Here is a 12,136-nt window from a genome sequence, read left to right as displayed (position 1 = left end):
GACTATTTCAGCTCTGAGGAGACACAAACAGTAATAATATAAAGGCACTGTTTGTGATCCATTGGATCGCCTTTGTTCTAGTTTGTAAGTGGATTGTTGAGATGTGATGGCCTTTTGTATTCCATTTAAATTGTAATCTAATGAGTAAATTTTCTGATGACACAATTTGGTGCCAACAGAGGCATTTACGTTTCATGCATCCTGCAATCTTCGGACAGAAGTGAAAGGATTCTTAGGATAAAGCAATCAGTGTTATTATTTATAACACTCTGCATTCCTCATCGAGCACTGTAATTTCCCACTAGGACATCAATGCACTTTTATTATATATATATATATATATATATATATATATATATATATATATATATATATATATATATATATATATATATATATATATATATATATATATATATATATATATATATATATATATATATATATATATATGACGTTGTTTTGAAACAATACCCACACTTTGACCATTCCACTCCTGGGTTTGAAGGAAAGCGGAGCAGTTTTCTGCTCGGCTTTTTTGTAAGTTGGCGCCAATTTTTATTTTAACTTTACACGTTTTCCAGTCTCTGTATGATTCAATCTTTTTTAGCATGTGTATTTTACTTTAAGTTTGTCGTTGTTATTTTATTTCAGATTGTTTTAACCTTGATAAAGTGGGATTACTCCCACGAAACGTCGGTGTAATAAATTTTATAAATGAAGAGCTTGGTGTCCTGAGTTGGTGCGTCTTGACCTGCTTTGTTCTATATATATATATATATATATATATATATATATATTTATGGCAACTTTTCTATGGTGTAATTATATATTTTGAGACAAGGTAACGGAAAATATCGCTTCAATATGTTCAAGTTTATAAGTCCAACCTTAGTAATTGGTGTAACTAGTGACTCTGTTATCCTCGGCCATCGTATCGTACTCGTCCGAAAACTAATCCTACACATAAAAATCATAGTTGACACTCATTTCTAAAGAGGGACTTCGGAAGCCACTTTTACATAACCTGGAAGTTATATTTTCCGTCTATTTGTCTCAAAATATAATGTTAATCATAGATCAGGCGCTGCCAGGATGAATCGCTCTCGTCCGTGTCGAAACATCTTGCTTTCTTTGAAAGGGATTTTCCCAGAAAGTGTGCGGTCGGCCGGAAGACAGCCCCACAGAGCAGTCTGGGTAATCGAGACGATGCAGTCCCTGACCACTCTTACATAAATCCCGAGGGAGTCTCTTTTTGCAGGGAAGAACAATAGTATGATCTTTTTTAGTTAGGAATATATCTTGTTATTACACAGCACAAACCCAAGACAGTGGTGGAAACATACAAAAGAAATTATTGGGAAAGGTAAACAAGGGAAAGATAGTCTTCAGGGGTTAGCAAATGAAGTCTGTAATGGCAATTCCAAAGAACTAGCCACCCAAATCAATTCATTTTTCCAAAGTGTCAGTGCACAACTCAAGCCACTAGATCCTTCAAGGGTATCCAAATATGAGGATCAAACACCTAATCAGTTTATCATCTCAGTACACAGGTTGAGAAAAAGTTGTTCAATATCAAGGTAAACAAAGCAGTAGGTCCCGACTCCATTCCAAATTGGGTTTTGCGGGATTTTACTGACTCACTTGCCAAACCCATTTGTGCAATTTTAACAGCTCTATTCGGGAAGGATATGTCCCCCAAATGTGGAAAACGCTAATGTTTGTCCTATCCCCAAAACTAATCCACCGCGTAATTTGTCTAAAGATCTGCGACCAATCGCTCGTACATCTGTTTTATGTAAATTATTGGAATCTTTTGTTGGTAACTGGCTTCTGGAAGCGATAAAGGGAAAGCTTGATCCAAATCAGTATGGCGCAGTCAAAGGTACTTCAACCACACATTGCTTAATCGACATGTTTCACCATTGGTACTCATCAGCTGCTGAACAAGGAAATACTATCCATATTGCTTTGCTGGACTACTCCAAAGCTTTTGATTTGATTGACCATAACATCCTAATTGGAAAAATTGAAAATATGGATGTTTCACCAGTTCTAGTTCAATGGATTGCTGCTTTCCTCAGTCATAGACAACAACGTGTTATTCTTGGTAAAGAAGTCTCTGACTGGGCTATTCTGAATGGATCAGTGCCCCAAGGTTCATGGCTGGGTCCCTTGCTATTCCGTATTATGATTAATGACTTGAAACCACAAACTCTGTCACCCAAGTTCATGGATGACACTACTTTATCAGAGATTACGCCAACTGGATCAAATACATGTATGCAACGGGCAAGAACTACACATATAACTGGTCTAATGCAAACAACATGAAGTTAAATCCAGACAAAACTAAAGACATGATAGTAACCTTCAAGAAAGACAAATATGATATTCCTCCTATCAGTATAAATGATACTGTCGTTGAAAGAATATCTGTTCACAAACTCCTTGGTGTAATGATTAACAACACTCTTTCCTGGTCAGACCATGTCAACTATATTTATAGTAAAGCATCGAAACGATTGTACTTTCTTACTCTACTTAAGAGATCGGGTTTGAATACCAAACAGTTATTGATGTATTATACGTCAATTATCCGCCCTGTGGTTGAATACGCTTGTCCTCTGTGGCATAATGCACTCACAAATGAACAATCTCAGCTCCTTGAATCCGTTCAAAAAAGAGCATTTAAGATTATCTTTCCAAACCAGCAATATCAAGACTGTATTCAAAATAACATCATGTCTTTACACCAGAGAAGGGATACATTGTGTCAAACTTTTTTTAGGAAAACGTGTAACGGTAATGATAAGTTGAATTATTTGCTCAACCCAATCTCCACAAGGAGGACCCGTCATTCAAAACAATACAGTATTCCCAGATGCCGGACTAAGCGTTTTAAAAATAGTTTTATACCATATGCTCTATACAACTACCAATGAGGTCTTGATTTGTATGATAGTACTAGCAATTCTGTATTTTAGCTGCCTGTCTTCTTACGAACGTGATTTTAATGTTTTGTTTATAGTTTAAGCATTTTTGTATTTTAACTGCTTGTTTGTGTATGACGCGATTTTAATATGTACCTATTCAATCACCAACTTTTGTAGGTTGGTTGCAAAATTTCAATAAATAAATAAATAAACAGACATTAAATAAACAGACATTGTTCACATCCGGATTGAAAAAATATCGATTATTAGATCCCCAATCGCCAACCGTCATGACAACATCACTATATCACATGTATGGTGGAATATGTTGCACTTATATGTACCCTTGTAATATATGTAAATGTTTTACTTAGAGCTCGTTTTTATTAGTCCCCGCGGACGAAGTCCGGCGGGGACTTATAGATTGGGTCCCGTCCGTGTGTCCGTCCGTCCGTCCGTCCGTCCGTCCGTCCGTCCGTCATCAACAGTTTCTCAGACACTGCTAAACTAATTTGTTCAAACTTGGCACAAAGGCATAGCACTATGACCTACAGATGCACATCGATTTATTTTGTGATACGATCCAATATGGGCGCAAGGCGGCCATTTTATTGCGATTTTTCATGTCTTTGGACCATAACTCAGACATACTTAAGCACATTCTGCTCAAACTTGGCACAAAGGCATAACATTATGGCTTTCATATCCATGTCAAATTATTTCGCGATATGTTTCAATATGGGCGCGTGGCGGCCATTTTGTTGCGATTTTTCATGTCTTTGGACCATAACTCAGACATCCTTGAACAGATTCTGTTCAAACTTGCCACAAAGGTATAACACTATGGCCTACATATGCATGTCAAATTATTTTGTGATACAATCCAATATGGCCACGAGGCGGCCATTTTGTTTGCGATTTTTCGTGTCTTTGAACCATAACTCAAAGATCCTTGAACCGATTCTGTTCAAACTTGACACAAAGGCATAACACTATGTCCTACATATGCAGGTCAAATTATATTGCGATACGATCCAATATGGGCGTGAGGCGGCCATTTTGTTGCGATTTTTCATGTCTTTGAACCATAACTCAGACATCCTTGAACAGATTCTGTTCAAATGTGGCACAAAAGCAAAACATCATGTCCTTCATATGGACACCAATTTACTTCGTGATATGATCCAATATGGCCGACAGGCGGCCATTTTTTGCGATTTTTTCATGTCTTTGAACCATAACTCAAACATCCTTGAACCGATTTGGTTCAAACTTGGCACAAAGGCAAAGCACAATGGCATACATATGCATGTATCAATTAAGCTTGCGATAGGATCCAATATGGCTGCAGAACTGCCATTTTGCGGCTGACTCGCAGCGTGTTTGCAAGGTTATATCTGATTGGTCGATTGTCACTATTCACAGCAACTTAGGGAGTTTATTTGTATTATTTCATTATAACGGTAAGATTCTGCCAACCAATTGGATAACAGCTTCGAAATCGCTGCGAGTCGGCCCCCATTTTGTTGGAATTTTGCATGTCTTTGAATCGTAATTCAAAGGTCATATTACACCAATTTTGTCCAAACTTGGCACAAAGATCAAGCACTATGGCATACATATACATGTCAATTTACTTCGTGACACATGTTCCAATATGGCTGCCAGATTGTCATTTTTTTCCAATATCGCTGTCAGATGGTCGGTAATTCTTTAACCAATGTTGTTGAGACTTGGTACAAAGATAAAGTACAATGGCATACATATGCATGTCTACTAATTTTGTGCTATGATCCATATGGTCAATAGACAGCCATTTGATTAAAATTTTGGAGTGAATTTTTTATGTCTTTTAAACATAAACATAGGTCACTGTCCCTCGATGGACTGATTTTGTTCAAACGTGATACGAAGATAAAATACTATGGCTGCATTCCTGTGCACATTAATTTGTTTCATTATATGATCCGAAATGGCTGATTACAACAACATACCCGATCCCATACCATTTCAAAAACTCCACCAAACCATGTGTATAGAGTATGTGCCATCATGACACTGGAGGCAGTAAGGGCATCGTTATGTGTGATGTAATCAAAAGTTCCTTGAGTGGTCATTACCGGCAGAGAGGAGTCATTTATTGAATGTTCCTCAGATTACTTTATTATGCAAGTCACATGCCTGATGTACCCGCTGCATCAATGTCATTCCACAGCTACCTAGACCACAGCTACCTAAGACACCAAAGATTATAACAAAATGGACAAGCGGGGACTGTGTCATCAACGATGACTTGTTTGTAATGAGCAGCGACCCAAAGGAATGCGAATATTTACGTCGATCGATATGCAGCTTATCACATGTGTGCGTCATCAATGATGTCGTTTAAGCGACCCGAGATACGTTTGTGGTGACAAGCACATACTTGTAGTTTACCAATTGTATATTGATTTGTTCTTCCAGCTACTCTCTTTCAGACTAACAATATTGACGATATCCGTACAAAAAGGTGATCTACATTTCACAACAAAGTATGAACTGTGCCAGCATTGTTAAAGATAAGGTAATAACGAAATAAACTTACGTTGCACATTCATTAAAATCTGTACACTTCTTGTCTTTACGCTTTTATGTTGAAATGCTTGACACTTTAGATAGTGCTGGTCATCAGAAGCGTTAAATAGGTAAACAAGAACACTGGCTGTGTCGTAGAGTTTGGTATCATAGCCAGGTTTTGTCTTCGTGTTTTCACTAAGACGTGTGATGTCATTGTCGCCTGTTGTCTTCAATAGATCAGCTGGGGGTTTCCCGGATGTTGCTTTGCAAGAAATGATATTCCCAGTACCAGATTTGACAGTTGTTTTGTTTCCTAAGTTATTAATGGTAACACTTGTCACTTGATCTCAAAATAGTACACAGCATAATAACACAAAGAATGCACTATTTATATTTAGGATGGAGTAAATTGATTTAGGTGGCACTCTGGTTTATCTCTCCTACTTCCATTGGTTCAGTTTGTTTCATTTTCTCAAATTATCGAATACATTGCCAAGAGTACAAAGGTTTGAAATATTTTAATATATCTTATATATATATATATATATATATATATATATATATATATATATATATATATATATATACTATATATATATATATATATATATATATATATATATATATATATATATATATATATATATATCAGTGTATTGATCACAAGTAGGTTAACGTTCATTAGCAAATCATACGTTCATACAATAATAAAGAATAAATCTAACTCACTTAACACAATAAGTCTTGCATGAGGAGTTGTAGGTCGACCATCGGTAAAAGGCCAGCAGTCGTAGTGTGCATCGTCATCCAATGTTGCTGATCTCACAGTAAGTTTGAAGAAATCATTGGCTTGTCCATTCTTTTCAATGAGATATTCTGTTTCATAATCCCCTATATATGTACAACTTTTACCGGAATTATAACACTGTCCTATGGCAGACCAAGTGTTACCACTATTTTTACTTCTTCCCCAGACAACGGTTTGCAGATGATCACCGTCATCCCAGATAACAGAACAGGTGAATGAAGCAGACATTCCTGGTTTCACGTACAACACGTCCGTTGGTCCAACAACTCTCATATCGGCGTATGAGTGAAAAACAACTGAATAAATATAAAAGTTACACTTTCAGTAAAGAAAACTTATATAATACTTAAATATGAGATATTTATATTTCAACATACATAGTTATGTGTGTGATTTTATAATTCGTTCCACACTAATAATTGATGCTATATATCATCCGGCTACACTCGAAACATGAGTCATAAAGTATACATTTGTAATATACCTGATCGCGAAATATGTCGAACGAAGTAATCCACAAAAGTGGCAGCAGCACAAGAACCGACGAATATGAAACGTACCGATGTATCTAATATAGGAGAGCAAGGCCTTTGAAATTATTTTTTACCATTTATACTTGGATTTAAGGTTCCAAGACAAGAAACTGGCTATCTAGTGGTTACTAACCTCAGAACCCCCGTAAATTATACTTTTTCGGAAAGCCTAGATATAGCGGAACATTTTGGTTACCATAGTGTTACCATTATTTACATAACTACCACGTGATAGGTAATTTGCATAAACTTACAAAATCGGTTTTTCCTATGTTTTCTTTCAATGCTGTAAGATATGTGACTGAAATTTGTGTGAGCGCAAGCTGTCCTAAGGATCTTCCAAATTGTGTCTCTGAATTTTTTAAAACCTTCTTAAACATTGTTATGCCAGAAAAACACTAAAGCGATGAATTTACCTCTAGCTGCTTTCTTTAAAATTGTGTTAAAAAAAGCTTAACAAGATATTAAAACTCTGAGACACTCTTTGAAAGAGCATTGTGAGACAAAACATAGCGAAAACCGATTTTTCAAAGGTTATGCAAATTACCTTTCACGTGATAGTTATGTAAAAATAGCGACACTGTTGTTACCAAATGTTTCCCTATATCTAGGATTTCAGAAGATGTATAATTTACGGGGGTTCTGAGCTTATTGACCACGAGAGAATTGTTAGATTAAAAAAGGTGAAGTTCTTGTCTTGAAACCTTAAAACCTAGACTTGGTTCAAGTCTGTGATTTGTGAACGTTTAAGTGGGGAAAATGCGATGATTTGTGTTCTATTTTAATGTGAAACGCATGAGTGGGGTGAACGCGATGAGTGGGGTGAACGCTGTACAGGGGAGTTTCTCCAGGAATCAATGAATCCGGCGGAAACTAACTCACGACTGCGCAGACTCAAAGGTAACGCGTTCAATCGCTAGGAAACCCTGGCCCGGGCTGCCAAATTCCAATACTAGTAGATTTGTATGAAAAAAAGGAGAGACACATGAGAAACTACTGCAAATGATGTTATTTTTAGAAATTCACCTGACTTGAACCAAGTCTACTTAAAAGCTGATTCAATACCAAATTGAATACATGTTAAACATGATTTATGTTATACCCTCGTTAGTCAGGAATACTTTCTGTACGTGCGCACACAGACTGAAAAGAGGACGGATCGATAGACCGTGTACATGCGCAAATGTCAACACCATTTTACCACTTTATGGTGAAAAATGTATCACTTATGAATGCCTGTACAACATTTGTTAATGTTTCGGTTAGGACTCGTTTCCATTTCTATAGCAGTGATGTCAAACAATGCGAATATTTACGTCGATCGGGCTGATTCTTATCACATTAGTATTGGTCAACTACTGACACATCGGCTAAAACGTCTCGTTTATGTTCGTGCAAGCAAATAGGGTCTGGTGTTTAGCCAATAAAATGTTGTAGTATTCGAGCCACTCGCCGTCTTAGAATATTGGCGATAGCCATTCAGTTGGATTATATACATTGAGTACGATTCGAATTGCTAGATTGGAGAGGAAAACGAACATTTGTGAAGTACAAGTTACACAAATTACTGCACGTAACAACTCCCATAGATGGAAGATATCAGTTATGCTAAATCTTGGCATGATATGACTCCAATATTATGAATACATAACCAATACTCACCGCACCACATCATCAACGTCAGTGTTACAATGACAGACATGATGATAGATGGAAAATATATTGTTCATGGTTCCAAGAATCAAAGGAGATAGTGAAATATAGTCACTTTGGAACGGTCTTTTTGAAACAGTTGCGACGTTTCGATCCGACTACAACGGAGCTTGATTACGCAATGATGTTAATTATTCAGCGTTAATATGTCTCTGTAGCTACAGAGACATATTAACGCTGAATAATTAACATCATTGCGTGATCAAGCTCCGTTGTAGTCGGATCGAAACGTCGCAACTGTTTCAAAAATGATGATAGATGGTTCCCTAAAAGCGGGTTCTTCGGGTAAAAATAAGCATCACATTCTGGCTTCGAATCATAGCGTAATTTAAAATTTCACCTGCATACTAGTACTGGTTTGCTCGATGTAAGTGCGTGGGGTAACCTTTCGGTCCGGTCAAATTAGTTTTGTAGATAATACAATACAAAAGCAATGAGTGCCATTTTAAGGTAAACTATTTTCCTCTCGTATAAAAGGTATCGAAACTGCATTCCATGTTGTCAGCGATGACGACGAAGTTGTACTGTGTATTGCTGACAATATGTGAACAGATCCGAAAATATATTAGTACCATATCAGACAAGACTTTTGTGGTTTAGAAACTTAACTATGTTAAGACACTGGCTAGTAGTTTCGAATTAGTTTTTACGATGTGTATACATAGAAACTTGTCAAAACATGTGCGACTTTTGAGTATCGTATTTTATCTAATAAGCCCACAGTCCAAAGTATCATTCATGTGATTTCGATATACTTGGTAACTCAACGTTGTGTTTCTATGATCTCATCGGATCACTTACAGGCAGAATTTGCAAACACTCTGCTATGATCGATTCCCCATGTGGACTATACATTCAATATTTCGTACGTACATTTCGTGACATTTTTGTAGTCAATTTCAATGGATCTCACAATGTTTGACTGGATGCAGCCTGCGTTTAATATGACCAGGAGGAAGGAGGGCGCTCTCCGCGAATCGATGCAATCGATGTCAACACGTCCGCTTAAAATCAATGGGAAACTGTAGCGAAACAAACCGAACAAATGCATTTTTTGAATGGACATTAAAAAGTAACATACACTTTGGAATGCACACACTGTTGGTGAATTTATTGAAACAAGGAATATTTTCTCATATTAAAAGGCTGTGTGAATCTTCTTTTGGAAAGAACGGTGACTAAGGCCGTGTAATTGTTGGAAATACTTTATGAAGATATTGTTTTGCTTTAAACACATGATATGTAGTTTCGGGTTGCTCGGCATTGTTGTGTTATTGGTTAATTGAATTTGATAACATGCTTAATAGTTTTGAAATCAGAGTTTTGTCAAGCTATGGTTGTGCAAGCCCTTATAAAATACCAAAATCTTATCGTCTAATGATGATTTAAACATTCCGCGATAATTATCTATATTAATCCTTTCTTCTATTGTAGCATTTAAACAACGAATAAAATTAAACTATTTTAGGCATATTTGGCACACGCTTACATGGCATTGACATGGTCTTTATGTAATATTTTCTATGATCAGTCAACATTTGACGGTGTTAGTGGATCGCAAGAAATAAACGTTGAGAAATATGAACTCCGGGCGCCAGTCTCAGTAACCTTTTCCCCGATTTGAAACGACGAGTGCGTTCTTTTGCACTCCGGTGCCACCTTATAATTATTTGATTACTATTAGCCCCATTGACTTAAATTCTGGCTCGGACCTTTGCCCCTGACCTCTAATGATCCACGGTGTTTGAGCATTCAGTCGCTTTCCCGCTTGTGTTACTGTTCGCGATCAATAAGCTCACATATCTCTGAAAACTTTTCAGGGCGAAAGAATTGCTATAATGCAAATGCTAAGTAAACATTTGTTATCATAAGACCCTCATAAGAAAATCTTATTCATTTCATGATTGCGTTTCTTTTCTTTAGAGTTTGCTATGTACACAATTCATGAGTAATGACATTGAAAGCGAAACTGTTGAATGATGAAGAGACGATAGCGAAGCAAAGAAACAAGCAAACGCATGTATGATATGGATGACTTACTTTATATGTTTTGATCTTTTGTTCATAACATTAAATACCTCATCGGAATAAGAAACCTTTAAAATTAAACATGTTTATTTCGTCAAGAGAATTTGTACACATTGTTCTACAAAAAGAATAAGATTGGCTTTTACTGAATTGTAAGACAGGAGACAAAAATTCGTAAGGAGGTTGGACCTCTGTGAAATTGAATTTCTGCCGATATCTATACATCAATCATCTCCATGACAAACGATTGCATCAAACGAATTAGTTGCAAGTGGACATTTTCGATTGATTTGTGTAAATATTGATTTGTTGTCAAAATCTCAAAAAAATTGCATTGGTTCTATATGTACACATTCTTGCTGACATCAAAGATATTTGTGTAAGTAAGACATCCGCTGCAAGCTGTCAACAATGACGTGAAACAGCAAACGATCTTTTTATTTCATGATGAACTTTGCATTGTATCGTCTTCTGGCAGTGACGAGGTCAGTGGCATTTAATCTCTTGGCGGGTATCTCCGTCCAGCATGACGTCATTAACTGATATCTATTATTGCCGTAGCTATACAATGCCGACAGATTCTTGATTTTTCCGTTGATTTGCATAAAATTAGTTTTTCCTCCTACTATTGCAATTTAATGAGCAAAAAACAAAATTAAATAATCTAATTATACAGTGCCGCGAACGAAGCTGTTCTTGTAAAAAAAGTGTTTGCATGCAGTTTTTCAGTGAGCGGGCAAAATTAAAAACCAATCAGCGGGCGGGGTGAAAAAGTCAAATATTATAGTAGGGGCGGATTTTTTTTTACTTTTGGAGAGCGAAAATTTCTGGCAGTGCTTGCAAGAAAATCGGTTTCAATAAAAAACCTATATTAGCTTTCTTTTACAATTCTTGAGAAAATATAAGTAATCGACTAAATAAAAGTGGACGTGAGTTTCAGTGGTGAGGAGATGGCAGGGGGATGCTTGAACTGTGGTGGGAAGTGGGGAGCAGGCAGACCATAGATACTGGAAGGCAGTGGGCATCAAAATTCAGTGGGAGGGCATATTTTCCCCATTTGCTAGTGGGAGGACAGTTACTAACAGCTCTAATTTCCCCTAAAAATGTTTAGATCAAAGTCAAAAATATGTAAAATCAGTATATCGGCCTTCGAAACAGGTTTTGTGACCATTTTGTAAAATTGACCAATTTTACCAGTTTACGGCATCTGTAATAGGGCTGTAATACACGCCTGAAGGTTATGCTGAGCGCAGGTCGGCTCAGTGATACGGTGTATTCGCTCAATGGACGTAACCTCGTTTTGTAGATCGTAGACAGTGCGGGATTGTTGTCAGGCAACTGTTCATGGTCGCGTAGGGTTCGAGAGCTGAACTGGTGTAACTTCGAATCTACCCAGCCCAATAACTAACAATTAATCAGCTTAGCACAAGATCTACTGATTAACCGAAAAGGTGAGAGTATCCTATTGATGGCTGAATATAGAAAAAAATAACGGAATTATCTCCATTAATTGCGAAAGTTTCTCTGCCTTGCTGAACTTCGTTCTTGACATGTTGAAGGCA

At 36.9% G+C, this 12,136-nt stretch overlaps 3 protein-coding genes and 1 long non-coding RNA gene across 5 annotated transcripts in view; 1 reads left to right on the top strand and 3 right to left on the bottom strand.

Moving 5' to 3' along the window:
- Positions 1–12,136, bottom strand: part of LOC139125244 (centrosomal protein of 63 kDa-like) — a 513,301-nt gene that overhangs the window by 312,888 nt on the left and 188,277 nt on the right. The gene's annotated exons all lie outside the window — the stretch shown is intronic.
- LOC139125256 (angiopoietin-1-like) overlaps positions 1–12,136 on the bottom strand; it is a 220,411-nt gene that overhangs the window by 65,035 nt on the left and 143,240 nt on the right. The window lies entirely within an intron of this gene.
- LOC139125142 (tyrosine kinase receptor Cad96Ca-like) overlaps positions 1–12,136 on the bottom strand; it is a 213,783-nt gene that overhangs the window by 193,342 nt on the left and 8,305 nt on the right. The gene's annotated exons all lie outside the window — the stretch shown is intronic.
- LOC139125317 (uncharacterized) lies at positions 503–738 on the top strand. Its single transcript, XR_011550192.1, has 2 exons — positions 503–540; positions 655–738. It is a non-coding gene; the product is annotated as an uncharacterized lncRNA (long non-coding RNA).

This window comes from Ptychodera flava, assembly GCF_041260155.1.
Source record: "Ptychodera flava strain L36383 chromosome 3 unlocalized genomic scaffold, AS_Pfla_20210202 Scaffold_25__1_contigs__length_14229661_pilon, whole genome shotgun sequence".
In the NCBI taxonomy this organism is placed as follows: Eukaryota; Metazoa; Hemichordata; class Enteropneusta; family Ptychoderidae; genus Ptychodera; species Ptychodera flava.
The sequence above is the reverse complement of the archived record's forward strand: the minus strand, read 5'-3'. Positions and strand labels throughout refer to the sequence as shown.